The following is a 13,517-nucleotide window of genomic DNA, read 5'->3' as shown; positions in this document are numbered from 1 at the left end:
CTCCGTGAGGAAAGGGATATTTGTTTGGTTCACTGACCCATCCTAACAGGCTGGAATGGTAGCCAGCACATAGTAGGTCCTCAATAAATACTTACTGATTAAATGAATAAGTTACATGAAGATAATAATTTGGTGTAATAAAGAAATAGCATATTCATGTTTTAAACCAGTTTTTCCCATACAATCATCTGAGAAAACCACACTCTTATCCACAGCAGTGGAAAAACTGGGATGGGACACTGCAATACCTGTTGGTCATCCCACCCCATTCTAATCATCTCAGGGGCAATTTTCTTATAGTATTAACAGCCAGCTTCCCCCAGGACTGAAGAGCTGCTGTGTGTTAGTCCGTGGGCATTTACTCCTGCTGGCGAGTCATTCCACCTAGACTGTCACAGGGGCGTGAAGCAATGTGCATCTTACTGCCTGTGACTCCTTGTGCTTTACCATAGAATCCTACTGCCAGTAATAATAACACGACCATAAAGCCCGTTCGTTTACTGGAATGTACTACTCCGGATTATGCAGCTGTAGCTATCAATATTGCGTAATCTCACAGAGGTATACGAGATGATTAGCTGCTACAGTTACTGAAGCTTCAAGCACGGACAGCCTAGAGAACTCGCAAGGTTATTATAAAATATAAAAATATGCTGATAAGTTCTGCTTTTGTACCTCAAGATCATACCCACTCCAGGCAGGGTCGTAAAAAAGAACAAAGTAGCCACAGTGAGGCTCAGGAACAAGCAAAAGATGGACTTGTGAGGGGAATGGTCCCGACCCTCCTTCTGTGCATGCCATTTTATTCCATAAGGTCTACTTCCTTCACCTGTGAAAAACATAAAACACTCTTGCTATGCCTCAAGATTTCTGGAGCCACCACTCTAATCAAAATTATAATCCTTTTCATAACCCCAAAGAATTTCATGACTAGAATCTAGGGCGTATCAGCAGAATGCCCTGAGGGTTCAAAGTCCCTCGTCCCAACCTCAGCAGCTGATTTGTTAATGGCGAGCACTGCTCCCATCTTTCTGGGAATGCACAGACACTGCTAGTTGCCTGCCCAGGAGCCATTCCCCCTGTGTCCTCCCCTTGAGAAACTCCCCTTACTCTGGCTTCCACTGTTTCAGCCGTATGTTTCCGAGGGTGGTCTGTGGTGTGCCATAATCCTGGCCAATGAGGCACAAGAATCTTCTTGTGGGGCTTCTGAAAAGATTTTCATTACATGAGAAGAAACAGCCTCTTCGTGCGCTGTGGTTCCTTCAGCTGGATGTGTTGTGTCTGCACAATGCCTGAGAATGAGGCAGCCATCACACACCCAAAATCAAAAGACAAGTTGGCATGCTGAAGATGGCTCAACAGAAAGATGTGAGAACCTGGGTCCATGATGCTGTCGCACAGCTGTGAATTTACCCTCCTGGAGCCGCTCTGCTTCTGGACTTCTTGATGTTTATGGTAATAACACTCTTAATGAGTAGAATGATGTGGTGAGCTGGATAATGGCCCCCTAAGGATGTCCATGGCCTAATCCCAAGCTCCTGTGAATATGTTAGGTTACAGTGCAACGTTGAATTAAAGTTACAGATGGAATCAAGGTTACTAATTGACTGATGACCTTAAAATACGGAGGTTATCCTGGATTATCTGGGTGGGCCCATCGTAATCACTACAGCCCTTAAAAGTGGGAAAGGGAATCAGAGTGAGGCCCAGAGAGATAGTAGTGTGAAGAGGACTCAGGGGGACATTGCTGGGGGAAGGGGCCACAATCCAAGGAATGTAGGCAGCCTCTAGAAGCGGGGAAAAAGCAATGAAATGCATTCTCCCCTAGAGCCTCTAGAAGGAACTCAGCCCTGCTGACACCTTGATTTCAGCCCAGTGAGACTTGTGTGGACATCTAACCTACAATACTGTAAGGCAATAAATTTGCATTGTTTTAAGACGCTAAGTTTGTAGTAATTTGTTATGGCAGTCATTGAACACCAATACGGATGACCATATACTTTATCATTCAAATCTGGGCACTTTCGAGAGTGATAGGGGTGCTATTAATAATTTGGACAGAAAAATAAGGGTGCATTGCACATGTCCTTCGAACACCTCACTTATTGCTTAAAGCACTGTGAATTGGGTTTTCTGATATTTGTGGCCAAAACTATCCTAATTATAGTGAACATACCAACACATTCCATATATTGGTATAAATTCATTCTCAGAACGCTTTAATTTTAAGACATTAATTTCAACACACAAACATAGAGCCTATACCACAGGCATTAGGAAATGCCTCAATCCGGGCGACAGCCACACAGGTGGAGGGCTCCCTTCAGAGATGGAGAACCAGTCGGTAATTAGCTCTGAGTGAGGAGGAAAAGGAAAAGAGGAAGAATCAGTCCCAACTTTCAAAAAGTTTACAACTAAGTCAGAAAGACAAACGTCACAGAAATTAAGGGCCTAATGGACTGATTTATAGAAGTAGCTGTTTCTTGGCAGCCCTCAGAATACTCCTGTGCCAAACTGTTTTATTCCCCAAAAAACAAGGGAAATGGAAAACTAGCATTCTCAGTCCCAAGTCTAAGCATCCTCACTCCTAAATGCTGTGAGAGTTCTTTTCCCAAAGTGAGCTAAAAGAAATGGAAAGAAAAGTTTGTTTTGAAAAGCTCAGAAAGGATTTGGCCTTATAAAAGGATGACAGTCCACAACCGAATACAGAAGAAAATATGTGTGCATAAGAATCCCACTTAAAGAAACTCTATCTTTAATGCAACTCTATCTTTATGCAAGAACATAAGGATCAGCAGTGGAATGAGCTCAGGAAATTTGCCTCGGGTGCTTAAGTGGAGAACAGCAGCAGAGTTAAGAGGCCAGGGCTAAATGCACAAGAACCCTGAAGGAATTAACGCAGATTATCTATCTATGAAGTAATGCAAGAAGAAAGAGGTAAGTTCGGGGGCTCCAGCTTGGGAAAGGAATTTCATTTCCTGGGATCACTGGAGCAGTACAGAGCCCCATACACAGAGCCATAAGCCTGGGGAAGGATCAGAGGACCCTGTGGCTGTGGCCAGTCCAGGCGTTATGGGAGAAGGACTCCATTTACCAGAACAATTTCCTGCATTGGGAGGAACAAGGAAAGATGAAGGGAGAGTCTGTTGATTTAGGATGCATATAGGAAGAGATTCAACCTCCTGTAAAATCTGTTGGAAACCAAAAAATGACTTTTGCTTTTAATCGATTTGTTCAGGTGTATTAGAAAATGGAGAAAAGCAAAGTGCCCTTTGAAAAGAGAAGGCAAGTCTGAAAGGACTCTAAGCGGGTTAAAGAAAACACTGCTAAGGCTGGGAAGAAGAGTTAAAGAATACTTAGGAATTCCAGGCAAAATAACCTTTATACCAAAACAAGTATATCTATGAGGAACAAGGCACCTGGAATTTGGCTCTTGATGTGTCTTATTTCTGTGAGAGAGGAAGCCAGGGAGCCTTAAAAATATCAACATTGATTGGCGGGGAAGCTCAAGACCCGGTATAAACAGTCCGTCCAATTGAGTCAGAAAGATGCATCCTCTCCAGCTTAACTTCCACCTGCGCCACCACAAAAAGAAACCACAATTCCCATCTAGTTAATAACTTCTTCACTGCTGTAAAGAAAAATGGCTCTACTCCATTCAGAATCTTCTTGAACTCTCCATAGCTTCCAGCCACTGATCAATAGCTATTATCTTGCTCCTGCTGCTGAAGCATCCTCCCAGTGTAGCCGACTTCCTTGCTTCCTTCCTTCCTTCCTTCTTCCCTTCCTTCCTTCCTTCACTCCCTCATTCAATAAACAAGTATCAACACCCCCCGAGTGCCAGACTCTAAGGGAAGATGAATAAGACCCTGTCTGATTCACATCCCAATGTAACACAGTCTGCTTGGGCAACAGAGCCAGAAAGGTCATCTGCATTTCTTTAGACTCACCTTTTCCATATTTTCCCAGTTGCCATCCTAGGCAAGGTCCTCCTAACGTCATCCCAGGGCTTTATCAACGACCTCATGATAGGCCTGCTTTTCCGACTGTTCATATAGGTACATTGTAAACCTGGCTCCCACCCCAGTTTTTTTTTTTCTAATGAGGAAGATTGGCCCTGAGCTAACATCTGTTGCCAATCTTCCTCTTGTTTTGCTTGAAGAAGATTATTGCTGAGCTAACACCTGTGCCAGTCTTCCTCTATTTTGTATGTGGGATGCTGCCACAGCGTGACTAGATAAGCAATGTGTAAGTCTGTGCCCAGGGTCCAAACAGGTAAACCCTGGGCTGCTGAAGCAGAGTGCACAAACTTAACTACTACGCCACCAGGCTGGTCCCCCACCCTAGTTTCCATCACCCTGACACCAGAGACCCGGCTATGCCTTCTCTTGCTCAGCAGAGCCATTGTGTTGCTCTGACCAAAACATATCTTCCCCACACTCTTCTACAGGTCATGTTAACTCTTAGGAACTTAGCTCAAAATTTAAGGGATCCAAAAAGTTGCCTCTGGCCAGCGCCCCTTAACCCATTATCCTTCCTGTTATCTGTGACGTACTCTGAACATAAATACACATTCATTTCTATCTTCTCTTGTTCATGTGTTGCTATTTAATTGTTCTGTGCATTTTGACTGACTTAAAAATTGTCCTTTTATTTGATATTCTGAAAGCACCTAGTACAGAACTGTACTCATAGTACAACAGGTAAAATGTTGTTCAACAAATCATCATTAATTAATCATTAATTAACTGTGGAGAATAAAGCAATTTTCCTCTTCCTTCCCCAATTGACCAAAGTGCCCTACTTCCTCATTACGATAGCAAGAGTGGCATGTCTGACTCATCCCAGGCCAAAAAAAAGGCCAAGAGTCATGTTGAGCCCGCATTGTCTTCTATGCATCCTCTATGACCGTTGTGAAATACTACTGCGTTGAATGCATCACATTTTCATAGTCATCTTCTTCCTCTCAATCTCCACAATCAAAGTTTTAGCCCAAATTCTGTCTACCCTAATGACAGGAGCCCATCTCCAAGAATTGGACACAACACCCACCCACCCACCTCAACCACTCGACTCAACAATTGAGACAACCTGTTGAGTGCTTTGAAGATGGTCATGGCACGTCTAATGAGGAGCACCTTAGATAATTCCACTCCCCTTGTCCTCCACTTTACGCAGAACTTTATGGAGTAGCCTCGATTGGCAGAAAGTCACCTGTGGCCTTTGGAGCCAGATGGGCCCAGGTTTGAAAGCCAGATCAGCCACTTAGAAACAGTGTAAAATGGATGACATTACTTACTTCCATGTGCCTCAGTTTCCTCATCTGTGAACTGGAGATAATGCCACCTTCTTTGCAAGATCACTGGGGGCATTAAATGAGACAATAAATGCCAGTGTTGTAGCTTTCCAACACTAATTCCCTTCCAACTCACCCTACTCTCCCACAGCACCCACCCTGTCCCCACTTCTTTGAAGGCTCACAGTGCCTTCTCTCTGCCACTGGATAACATTTTTATTTTCATCAGAAGGACTCCTTTCTGAGGCAAGTGTCAGAAAGTCCAATGCAAACTGCTTCAGCAGGATGGGAATTAATGGGGCCAAAGCTGAGAAGGCCAGAGCAGAACTAGCGTCAGACTCAGCTGGATTGGAGCCCAAGGATGTCTCCAGGACCCAGCCCTCTCTGGCTCTTGGCTGGGCTCTGCCCTCTTTCCACTGCTGATGCCCTTTTCAAGCCACATGGTCCATGATGGGGCATCTGCTCGTGCCTCCCAGGTTCAAGTCTAGCAGGAAAAACCAGCCTCCTTTCTCTGGACTTCAAAACAAAGGACTTAGATGACCTCTGATGGAACTAGCTTGGGTCATGGGCCCATCCGTGAACTAATTACTGCAGCTGGGAGATGCAGGCTGGATTGGCCAGGCTAACAAGAGAACACTCGCGAGACGTGCCACCTTGACGCACATGCTGAGATTAGGAGAGCGTCGGTTAAGATGGCAGATCTCTGCTTTGAGTTGGAGTCGTGGTTAGAGTCAGCATGCTAGTGTCCAAGGGCCAGGAGAGGGATGCTTCTGAGCAAAGAAGCAGAACGAGGCTTTTGGAGATCCCAGAACTTTTGAGAGCTTCACTATTTTGCTCTGGTCCAACCTGGGTCATGATTAAGTACACAGCTTCTAGGCTGCCTGGGTCCAAATCCAGGCTCTGCCACCCCCTGGCTTAAACAAGTAACTTCTCTGTGCTTCAGTTTCCTCGTGTGTGAAAAAGAAAGAATTACGAGTCTTCAGGAAGTAAAAAACTGAAGACAGGGCTTGGCTTTGTGACCACTCAGGAAGGCGTCTCTGTTAGTGGACACCTTAGGGAAAGAGAGCCCACAACACTGCCACGGGCATTAATGTTGTATTGGAAGTGGATGATTAAAGCTGTATATGTGGAACCCTCTTCAGAGGGAGAAACAATGACCTAAACTATGAGTTTCCAAATTCCCCAAGATGTGAACACAAAAACTGTATTACACTTAAAAAAAGTGTAATTAAAATGTAGTTAAAATAAAAATTTTAAAAGGGATGGATGGCTATTTAATGTCCTATTAAGCTCTCAGGTGCCTTTGCTCACACGGATGGGCATCTAACACGCATTTCATTACACCAGGAAAGCTAGAGGCCGGCTAATTGCATACCCGGCAACAGCATTCATTACAGAGGCCCCTTAATCAGATGGTTAGCGTGAGTGATTCTCTTTGGAAGGTGACCTGACTAGTATCTAAAAACACTCAGATGTCCCAGCCGGGTTGATGGAGGGCAGGAAGTGTAACCTTTGACCAGGCAAGTGGTAACAATGTTGCCCTTTCTGCAACCAAGAACCAAAGGAATTAAAATTGAGTCAGTCACCAAGTAGATTGCATTTAGGGTCACCTATAAATCTCTCTGAAGCATTTACCAAAATGTTTACTTTTCTTAGTAATTTAAAACGAATGGGAAAAGGCTTTGTACCAAACATTGAAGAGAGAACCTTGGTTCCTTCTTCATCGTTCCATTCCAGCCATCTGCCTTTCCTTCCTCCCAGAGTACACTTTTGCTGAGCACCTCCTCAATGTGAAAACGGTACTGCAAATTACGGCTAATTCTTCCACAAATTAAATATATTTCTGCTCCCTCAGATGAACAAGTTGAAATTATTCTTCAATGATGTACATCGGTGGATGACGCTGAATTTCTCACAAACTAAAGCAGAGATGAGGAAAATTCATTTCATGCAATTTATTTTGAATCTCCCTTTGTTTTCAGCTTCCCCTTTAATAACCTTCAAAATTTCCTTTTGCAGTGCCACCAAGAATCTGAGCGGGACGCAAGGGACCCAATTCCGTGGTTGTTCTTGTTTGTAGCTATGCTATTTATTCTAGGGATGGGGGCAGAGCACGGATGGGGGTGTTCTTTTACAGTTGCATTAAAACCAAGCAAATGTGAGTATAAAAGAAACTCACACCTGCCTCTGGCTTCACTCTGTATTGTACGGTTTGGTCTGTAGAGTGTAAAGATTTTGGTCAGGTTGTAACTCTGCTTTCAGATCTCCTTTCTCAGCTGTCTCAGCATTGACCAGGACTTCTTAAGGACCGATGCAAAGTACGTGTAGCTTTGATAATGCTTCCTACTTTGACACTACATCATGTTATCCTTCTCAAGCAACATATTGATTTTAAAATTGGCTTCCTGACTTCTAAGTAATTGTCAATTCGTTCTTTAATGGAGTTCCTGTCTACTGAACATACACCCCCCCTTTTCTTTTTCTCCTTTTACAGTGAGGCACAGTCTAAATCTCTCAGAATCATTCTTGTATCCTTAAGATAAAAGAATTGAGGAAAACAAACGGAGTTCTGATTCATCTCCAGGAACTTTCTGTGCTGCTCCGTGAAGATTCTCCCAGCAGTCCGTTTTCACGCTATTCCCGAACTTTAACTTCAAAACCGCTCATAGCATTGGTCCCGTTGTAAGAGAGATGATTTTGTTTTCATATAGCAAACATTTCTGTTTGGATTTTATATTTGTTTTATGAAGACAAATTGGCCTCCACCCCATAGTTTACCTGCCAGGTAAACAACACAGAATTTACCTTGCCTTGCAATCTTGTTTGTAATCTACACTTTGTATACATTGTGAAGAATGAGTTAGAAATGCTATGTGGATCTCGGAATGACTGGTGACAGACAGGGAAAGAACTTGAGGGCCAGGTTATTTCTCAGGGTGTCCAACTTCTGTTGGTTTGAGTCATTTCTGAGAAGTCCTGAGATTATCTCTTTATTAAATAGACACCCAGGTAGATGGAACTTTCTCTGCAACGAATGCCCTTAAAGTTTACAGAAAAGTAACGAAAAATAATAGCAAGAGTACAATAAGCTACAGTGAGTGTTTCATCCAGACTCTACATTGCCTGTCCTCAGACTGCCCTCTCTTCCAGGGGAACCTGCTGCCTAGCCTCCCGTTTTCAGGGCCCCCAGAGGTCCGGCTTAATGCTATCTGTCTGTGGCAGCGCTTCAGCATAGTAACTGTTAATCATCCATTCAACAATGTTTCTTGTGTGTTGGCAACATTCCCCTTACACCCAGGCAACCACTACTCCTGCCCTGGGCCCCACAATCTAGAGAGCTGACTGTGGCCCATTCCCCCCTTTTGAAGCCATGATGCAGATGCTCAAGACTCCAGAATTCCCTGTCCAAATGGCCCTGGGGAGGAGGCAAAGGACTAGCTATGGTGGGGTGGGGGAGGATGGAGCTTGAGTGTGTAAGGCTGGGGTGTGCAAGGTCGGAGGAGAAAGTGGGGTGGACTAAGGCCCAGGGCCTCCACGTGCAGCTTTGCCTCAGGTCTTGCATGCAGGGTATTGGACGGTGAAGGAGAGAGACCACCCCAGCATTCCAGGAGCCCCCAGCCCAGCTAGGAAGATAAATGGCAAGGGAATAACTAGAAGGGCGATGGGTTCTGCAAATGAGAAGCACAGGGTGCTTTGGGAGCCTCTGACTCGGGGGAAGGCGGGTTGGCAAGCCAGGCTGCAGTGGGGAGTGGGTTGAGGAAGTAGGAGAGGAAGTTCTGCCCACAATTTCCACCCACAATCTCCCACATACCCAAGGCAGAATTCATACACTAGGGCTCAAATGTGCGATGACCGTAACTTTCTTCATCATGCATAAGTCTGACGTGCTAAGGTAAGGTTGTCTCTTCTGATTTCAAGCAGTCTTTTCCAGTAGAAATCATTTTCTTTCAAGTTCCCTGTAATTGACAAATACACATTTTTCTTCCATCAGCAGCTGAGTGGTGTCTTAAGAGCAAGATATCCATTTTTTAAAATAAAGAAAGCTACTTGTTTTCTCATAAACCATAGAGTGTAAAATCTCCACCTAGCTATCATTTCAGATGTAGCTTGACTCTGAGCTCTACGACCTTGAGCCAGTCACCTCATCTGTATACTGGGGGGAACACTATCTATCTCAGAGGTTGGCATGAGGGGTAATGAGATGAAACATTTAAAGCACAGAGCACAGAGCCTAGAATGGGGTAGGTTTCGGTATGAATGCTAGTCATACTTCTCTGTCCTCCCATTAACCTTAGAAACCCAGACTGGTTTTCGAACACTTTTGAATTTTAAAAAAGAAAGAAATGCTGCCTCCTTCACACTCGCTAATATTCTGGTTCACTTTAACGCTAAGAAGCGGTGATTATGTTTTCTACAAAGAGAGGTGCCTAATAATAAATACATGCATGCATACATAGCAGAGAGACAGAAACAGAGCGAGCAAGGAAGCTACTCCTTCAAGGTGAAAACAATTATAATTAATGCAAATATTGTCATCCAGACTTCTGTTTTATTTGCTATTCAATTTGTAGTTTGAAATCAGACAAATGAATTCCTGACCTGGAATGGCATTTTTGGAAAGATACTAAAAAGAAATCATGTGGTGTTGCCAAGGCTGAGAGTTGCAAACAAGTCAACGGGTGTGAAAATGAGGAGCATCTCGACCCTCAGGATTCCCTTTGAATCTGCACATTTCCCCGCCTTCTGTTGCTATTTGGAGTGTAGACATTCCTTATGTTCTACTCACTTATCTTTTTTCCCCATCAGGCTCCTACCTTCTAGACTCTACTTCTTAGTTTTACTAAAAAGCTTTCCAAAGGTGAAGTTCTAAGATAAAGAATCAAATGCTGGAATTATCTAAACTCCAGTAACTCTGAAGACATGAGAATCCACAGAATCATAGCTCTCAGGGGGTTGATAAATAGCACTTTCCTTCTCATCTAGGGTTTCTGCTGTGTTATGGTAAAGTAACATGCCATCCTCCTACAGTTACTGTCTCTGCCTCCTGTACTTTTAGGGGCTGACAAAATCAGACACCTATATTTTTTGTTTTGTGTGGTTTTGCAGGGGAAGGTGGATCTTTATGCATATAAATGCCCTATTTTCTAGATAATGTAGTAAGTGCAGCCTAATAAAGTTTTTCTAAAGGCAGGGTGACTACTTCCATAAAACAAATTTAAAGATAAAAGCTGTTTGGAAGTCTGTTTTTAGTTGTTGAAAAAAATAAGGGACACAATAAATAAAATGTTAGAAGAAATTGACATAAAAAGCCACACCCATATTTCTCCCACTCACACAGCTACTTTCGCTATTTTCTCTGCAGTCTTTGTCAGTTTACAAAGCATTCTTAATTTAAATGCCATTGTGGTTTTTGCTTTTTAAAGTTATAAACATATCCCTGGTTTTCTACAGAACGAACAAATTTTATTCTTTCACTGTGAACCAATATAATTTAATTACTGTTAATGTTTCAGTCACAGTGATTTATATTTTGATAATTGCTGTCTTACGAAGAATTCAAATGTTTTAAAAATAGCATCTTGGAAACCAAACCATAGCTCAGAAGCCCTCCTATTGTAAGGTTCCATTTTTATAGATGGGGAAACCGAGGTTCTAAAGAGGATCTGGCACTAGCCAGGATTATTCTTGGCAGATCCAGGACTACAACCCAAGCTCCCAGAATTCCGGGCCCAGCCACAGGTTTCTGCCCAGCCACAGCCGCCGCCTGTCAGCCCCCAGCATCTCCGTTGGATCCTCGGTGGATGGAGGAGTTGGTTGCAGGTCATGGAAACAGAGCGTCCTGGGTATCCATTTTCCAACTCAAGTGGATCAGGCAGCCGATACCTGCCTCTACGCAGGGCTGGTTTGGATAGTATAATCCTAACCTGACTGGCCAGAATGTGATTCCTTTTCTGTCTTTGAAAAACTGTTCTTTATTTCATGGGAAGCTAGTCCTGCGTACTAGGTCCCAACACAGTTGCAGTCCTGGATAGCGTGTGCAGACTCCGAGGCTCTGGGAACGTAGGATGTACTTTTACGTAAATTTCCCTGCAGCCAGCCAGCACCAGGACCCTCCCGGAGGTAACACCCTGGGGTCCTCTTGGTGCTTTGGGGTGGGACAGGGGCCTGAGGAAACTCAGAGCTACGTGACTTTTTCAGAGACATGGAGTCAAACCGGAAGCCAAGCCCTGGATACACCAGCACGATTCTCAGCAGCTGGCTTCACGGATGAAAGATTTCCCTCTGGACTGACAGAGTCGGTGTAGTTCACACAGTCACAGGACAGGCTTTCTCCCAACACACGTCATGGGCCTGCAGAACCCCGGGGTAGGCGTTAAGAAGGCGGATGGCAGGCAGCAGGGGTCAGCCGACCCGGGGAGTTCTGGAGAGTTCGAGTGTCTCCGAGTGCTGCCTGAACTGCTGGTCCTTCTCGCCGGGATTTCAGCGACCCAGCTGACTGCAAGCGAACCAAGAGCACCTGCCCCAGCTCCCCCCGGCCTCGGAAGCCCTCTTGTGCAATAACTTGTAGGAAGGGCTGAGCACAGCTGCATTCGAACTGAGGACCTGGCAATGTGCACTAGAAAGGGCCGTATCGTTTACAAATCCCCGGAGCCTCGCCATGTATTTGACTTGTTGCTCTTAAAGTTTCACATCGTTTCCAACATGTTAAGCCACCACTTCAAGGGTATTATTGAGTCTGAGGGAGAAAGCAGCCCCTGAGCGTGTTCCGTTGGCCGCCTTTGCCCTCCCTCCGCCCTTGATTTCACAGCTCACTCACCCAGAGCCCGCAGGCGTGTCGTTGGTTTGAGGAGTCAACGCTGCTTTGCTGGTTCGGAGGATCCGTGTGCTGATTATCTGTAGAGAAATCAGCCCTTGGAGACATGCGTTAGAGAACACCTACACCCGGCAAAGACAATTCTTCATGAAAAATAGTGACACGGCATCCTGCAAGATTTCAGAAAAATACAAATGGCTTCTCCTGGACAATCAAGCATTTGTCAGGAATGTTAGACAAAGAAGGTTTTATGTTCACGTCATTATTACTGCTGCCAGCAGCGTTTGTTTGATACAGAACCAGCTGGGGCAAAAATCACGTTGCTTTTGCTTCACGAGTAACATTGCGCTTCCATGCATGCTCCTGGTAATGGATAACCATAGTAATACGCTGAAAACTATGCATTTCCTTCTTAGTCTTCTGTCCAACCAATATATGATCATAAATATTTAGTGACTCATGTGTATGTTTATTAAGTATACATTATCTACTAAAGAAAACCAAAATTACATAAAATCTGACACAGAACTTTTGGATCACTTCAGAATTTGTGTTTTTTTAAACTCTTCTCTTTTTTTACCACTTCCTAGTTCTTCAGACACGATTACCAATCTTGGAACGTATCAGAATTGTGTTTTTCTGTTCTATTATGATTGCCATTTTGCCACTTCCTGGTGCTTATGGATCTAAAGGCATTAAAATCTTTTACATTCTATCAAAATTGACAACCAGCTTTTTGCCCCAGTATCGCTCTGCTTGAGGCATTCTCTGATGGTGAGTGTTTGGCAGCATTGTTTTTTATCCTATATACTGATGTTTGTGACAAGACTGAGAAATAAACATGCAGGGTGTCCAAACTCCTTCCCTTCGCCAAACACACATTTCATTCCAAAAGAAAAGTGATGTTCTTGCTCATGCTCTTTTGCAAAAGAACTAAAAAAGGAAACATGATGCAAAAAGTTTTAATATTTCTTTGAGTTGAGGGACGATGTATAATGGCTTGTAATGATTAGTTTTAAAATAAACTGTAAAATAATATGTACATTCTAGTAGCATCTTAAATGTGAAAGTTCCAGATAGAAAGTTCCCATAGAGGGTAGCAATTGAAAAATTAGACCTCTGGAGTCGGACTTCCTAAGCTCAAATCTACCAGGCATTAGCTGTGTGATCTTGGGCAAACGACTTAACCTCTCTGTTATTCTGTTTCCTTATCTGTAAACAATAATAGTAACCTACCTCAGAGGCAGTGAGATTAAATGATGTTGTATGGTCAAAGCACTTGTAACAGTGTCTGTCATGATATAACAACTCAAGTATTTGCTATTTTTATTTATTGTATATAAAATGTAAGGATTAAATGAGATACTTTCTAAAGTTTCTTTAGACTCTAAAGCTAAGATAGTAATG

General features: G+C 43.6%; 1 long non-coding RNA gene across 3 annotated transcripts in view; it reads right to left on the bottom strand.

Annotated features, from left to right (window-relative positions):
* Positions 1 to 13,252, bottom strand: part of LOC139076644 (uncharacterized) — a 56,955-nt gene extending 43,703 nt beyond the window's left edge. The window contains exons 1-3 of one of the 3 annotated variants that reach the window (XR_011528439.1): positions 12,114 to 13,252; positions 9,108 to 9,252; positions 676 to 829 (exon numbers count right to left, since the gene is read on the bottom strand). This is a non-coding gene — a long non-coding RNA (uncharacterized lncRNA). Of the gene's footprint in view, positions 1 to 675; positions 830 to 5,299; positions 5,363 to 9,107; positions 9,253 to 12,113 lie in introns of all 3 variants that reach the window. The other 2 variants (XR_011528437.1, XR_011528438.1) reach the window with 2 other exon arrangements.
* Between the last annotated feature and the right edge of the window lie 265 nt (positions 13,253 to 13,517).

The sequence above is a fragment of the Equus przewalskii genome, chromosome 17, assembly GCF_037783145.1.
Source record: "Equus przewalskii isolate Varuska chromosome 17, EquPr2, whole genome shotgun sequence".
Lineage (NCBI taxonomy): Eukaryota > Metazoa > Chordata > Mammalia > Perissodactyla > Equidae > Equus > Equus przewalskii.
Note: the sequence above shows the minus strand (reverse complement) of the source record. Positions and strands in the feature narration are given on the sequence as shown.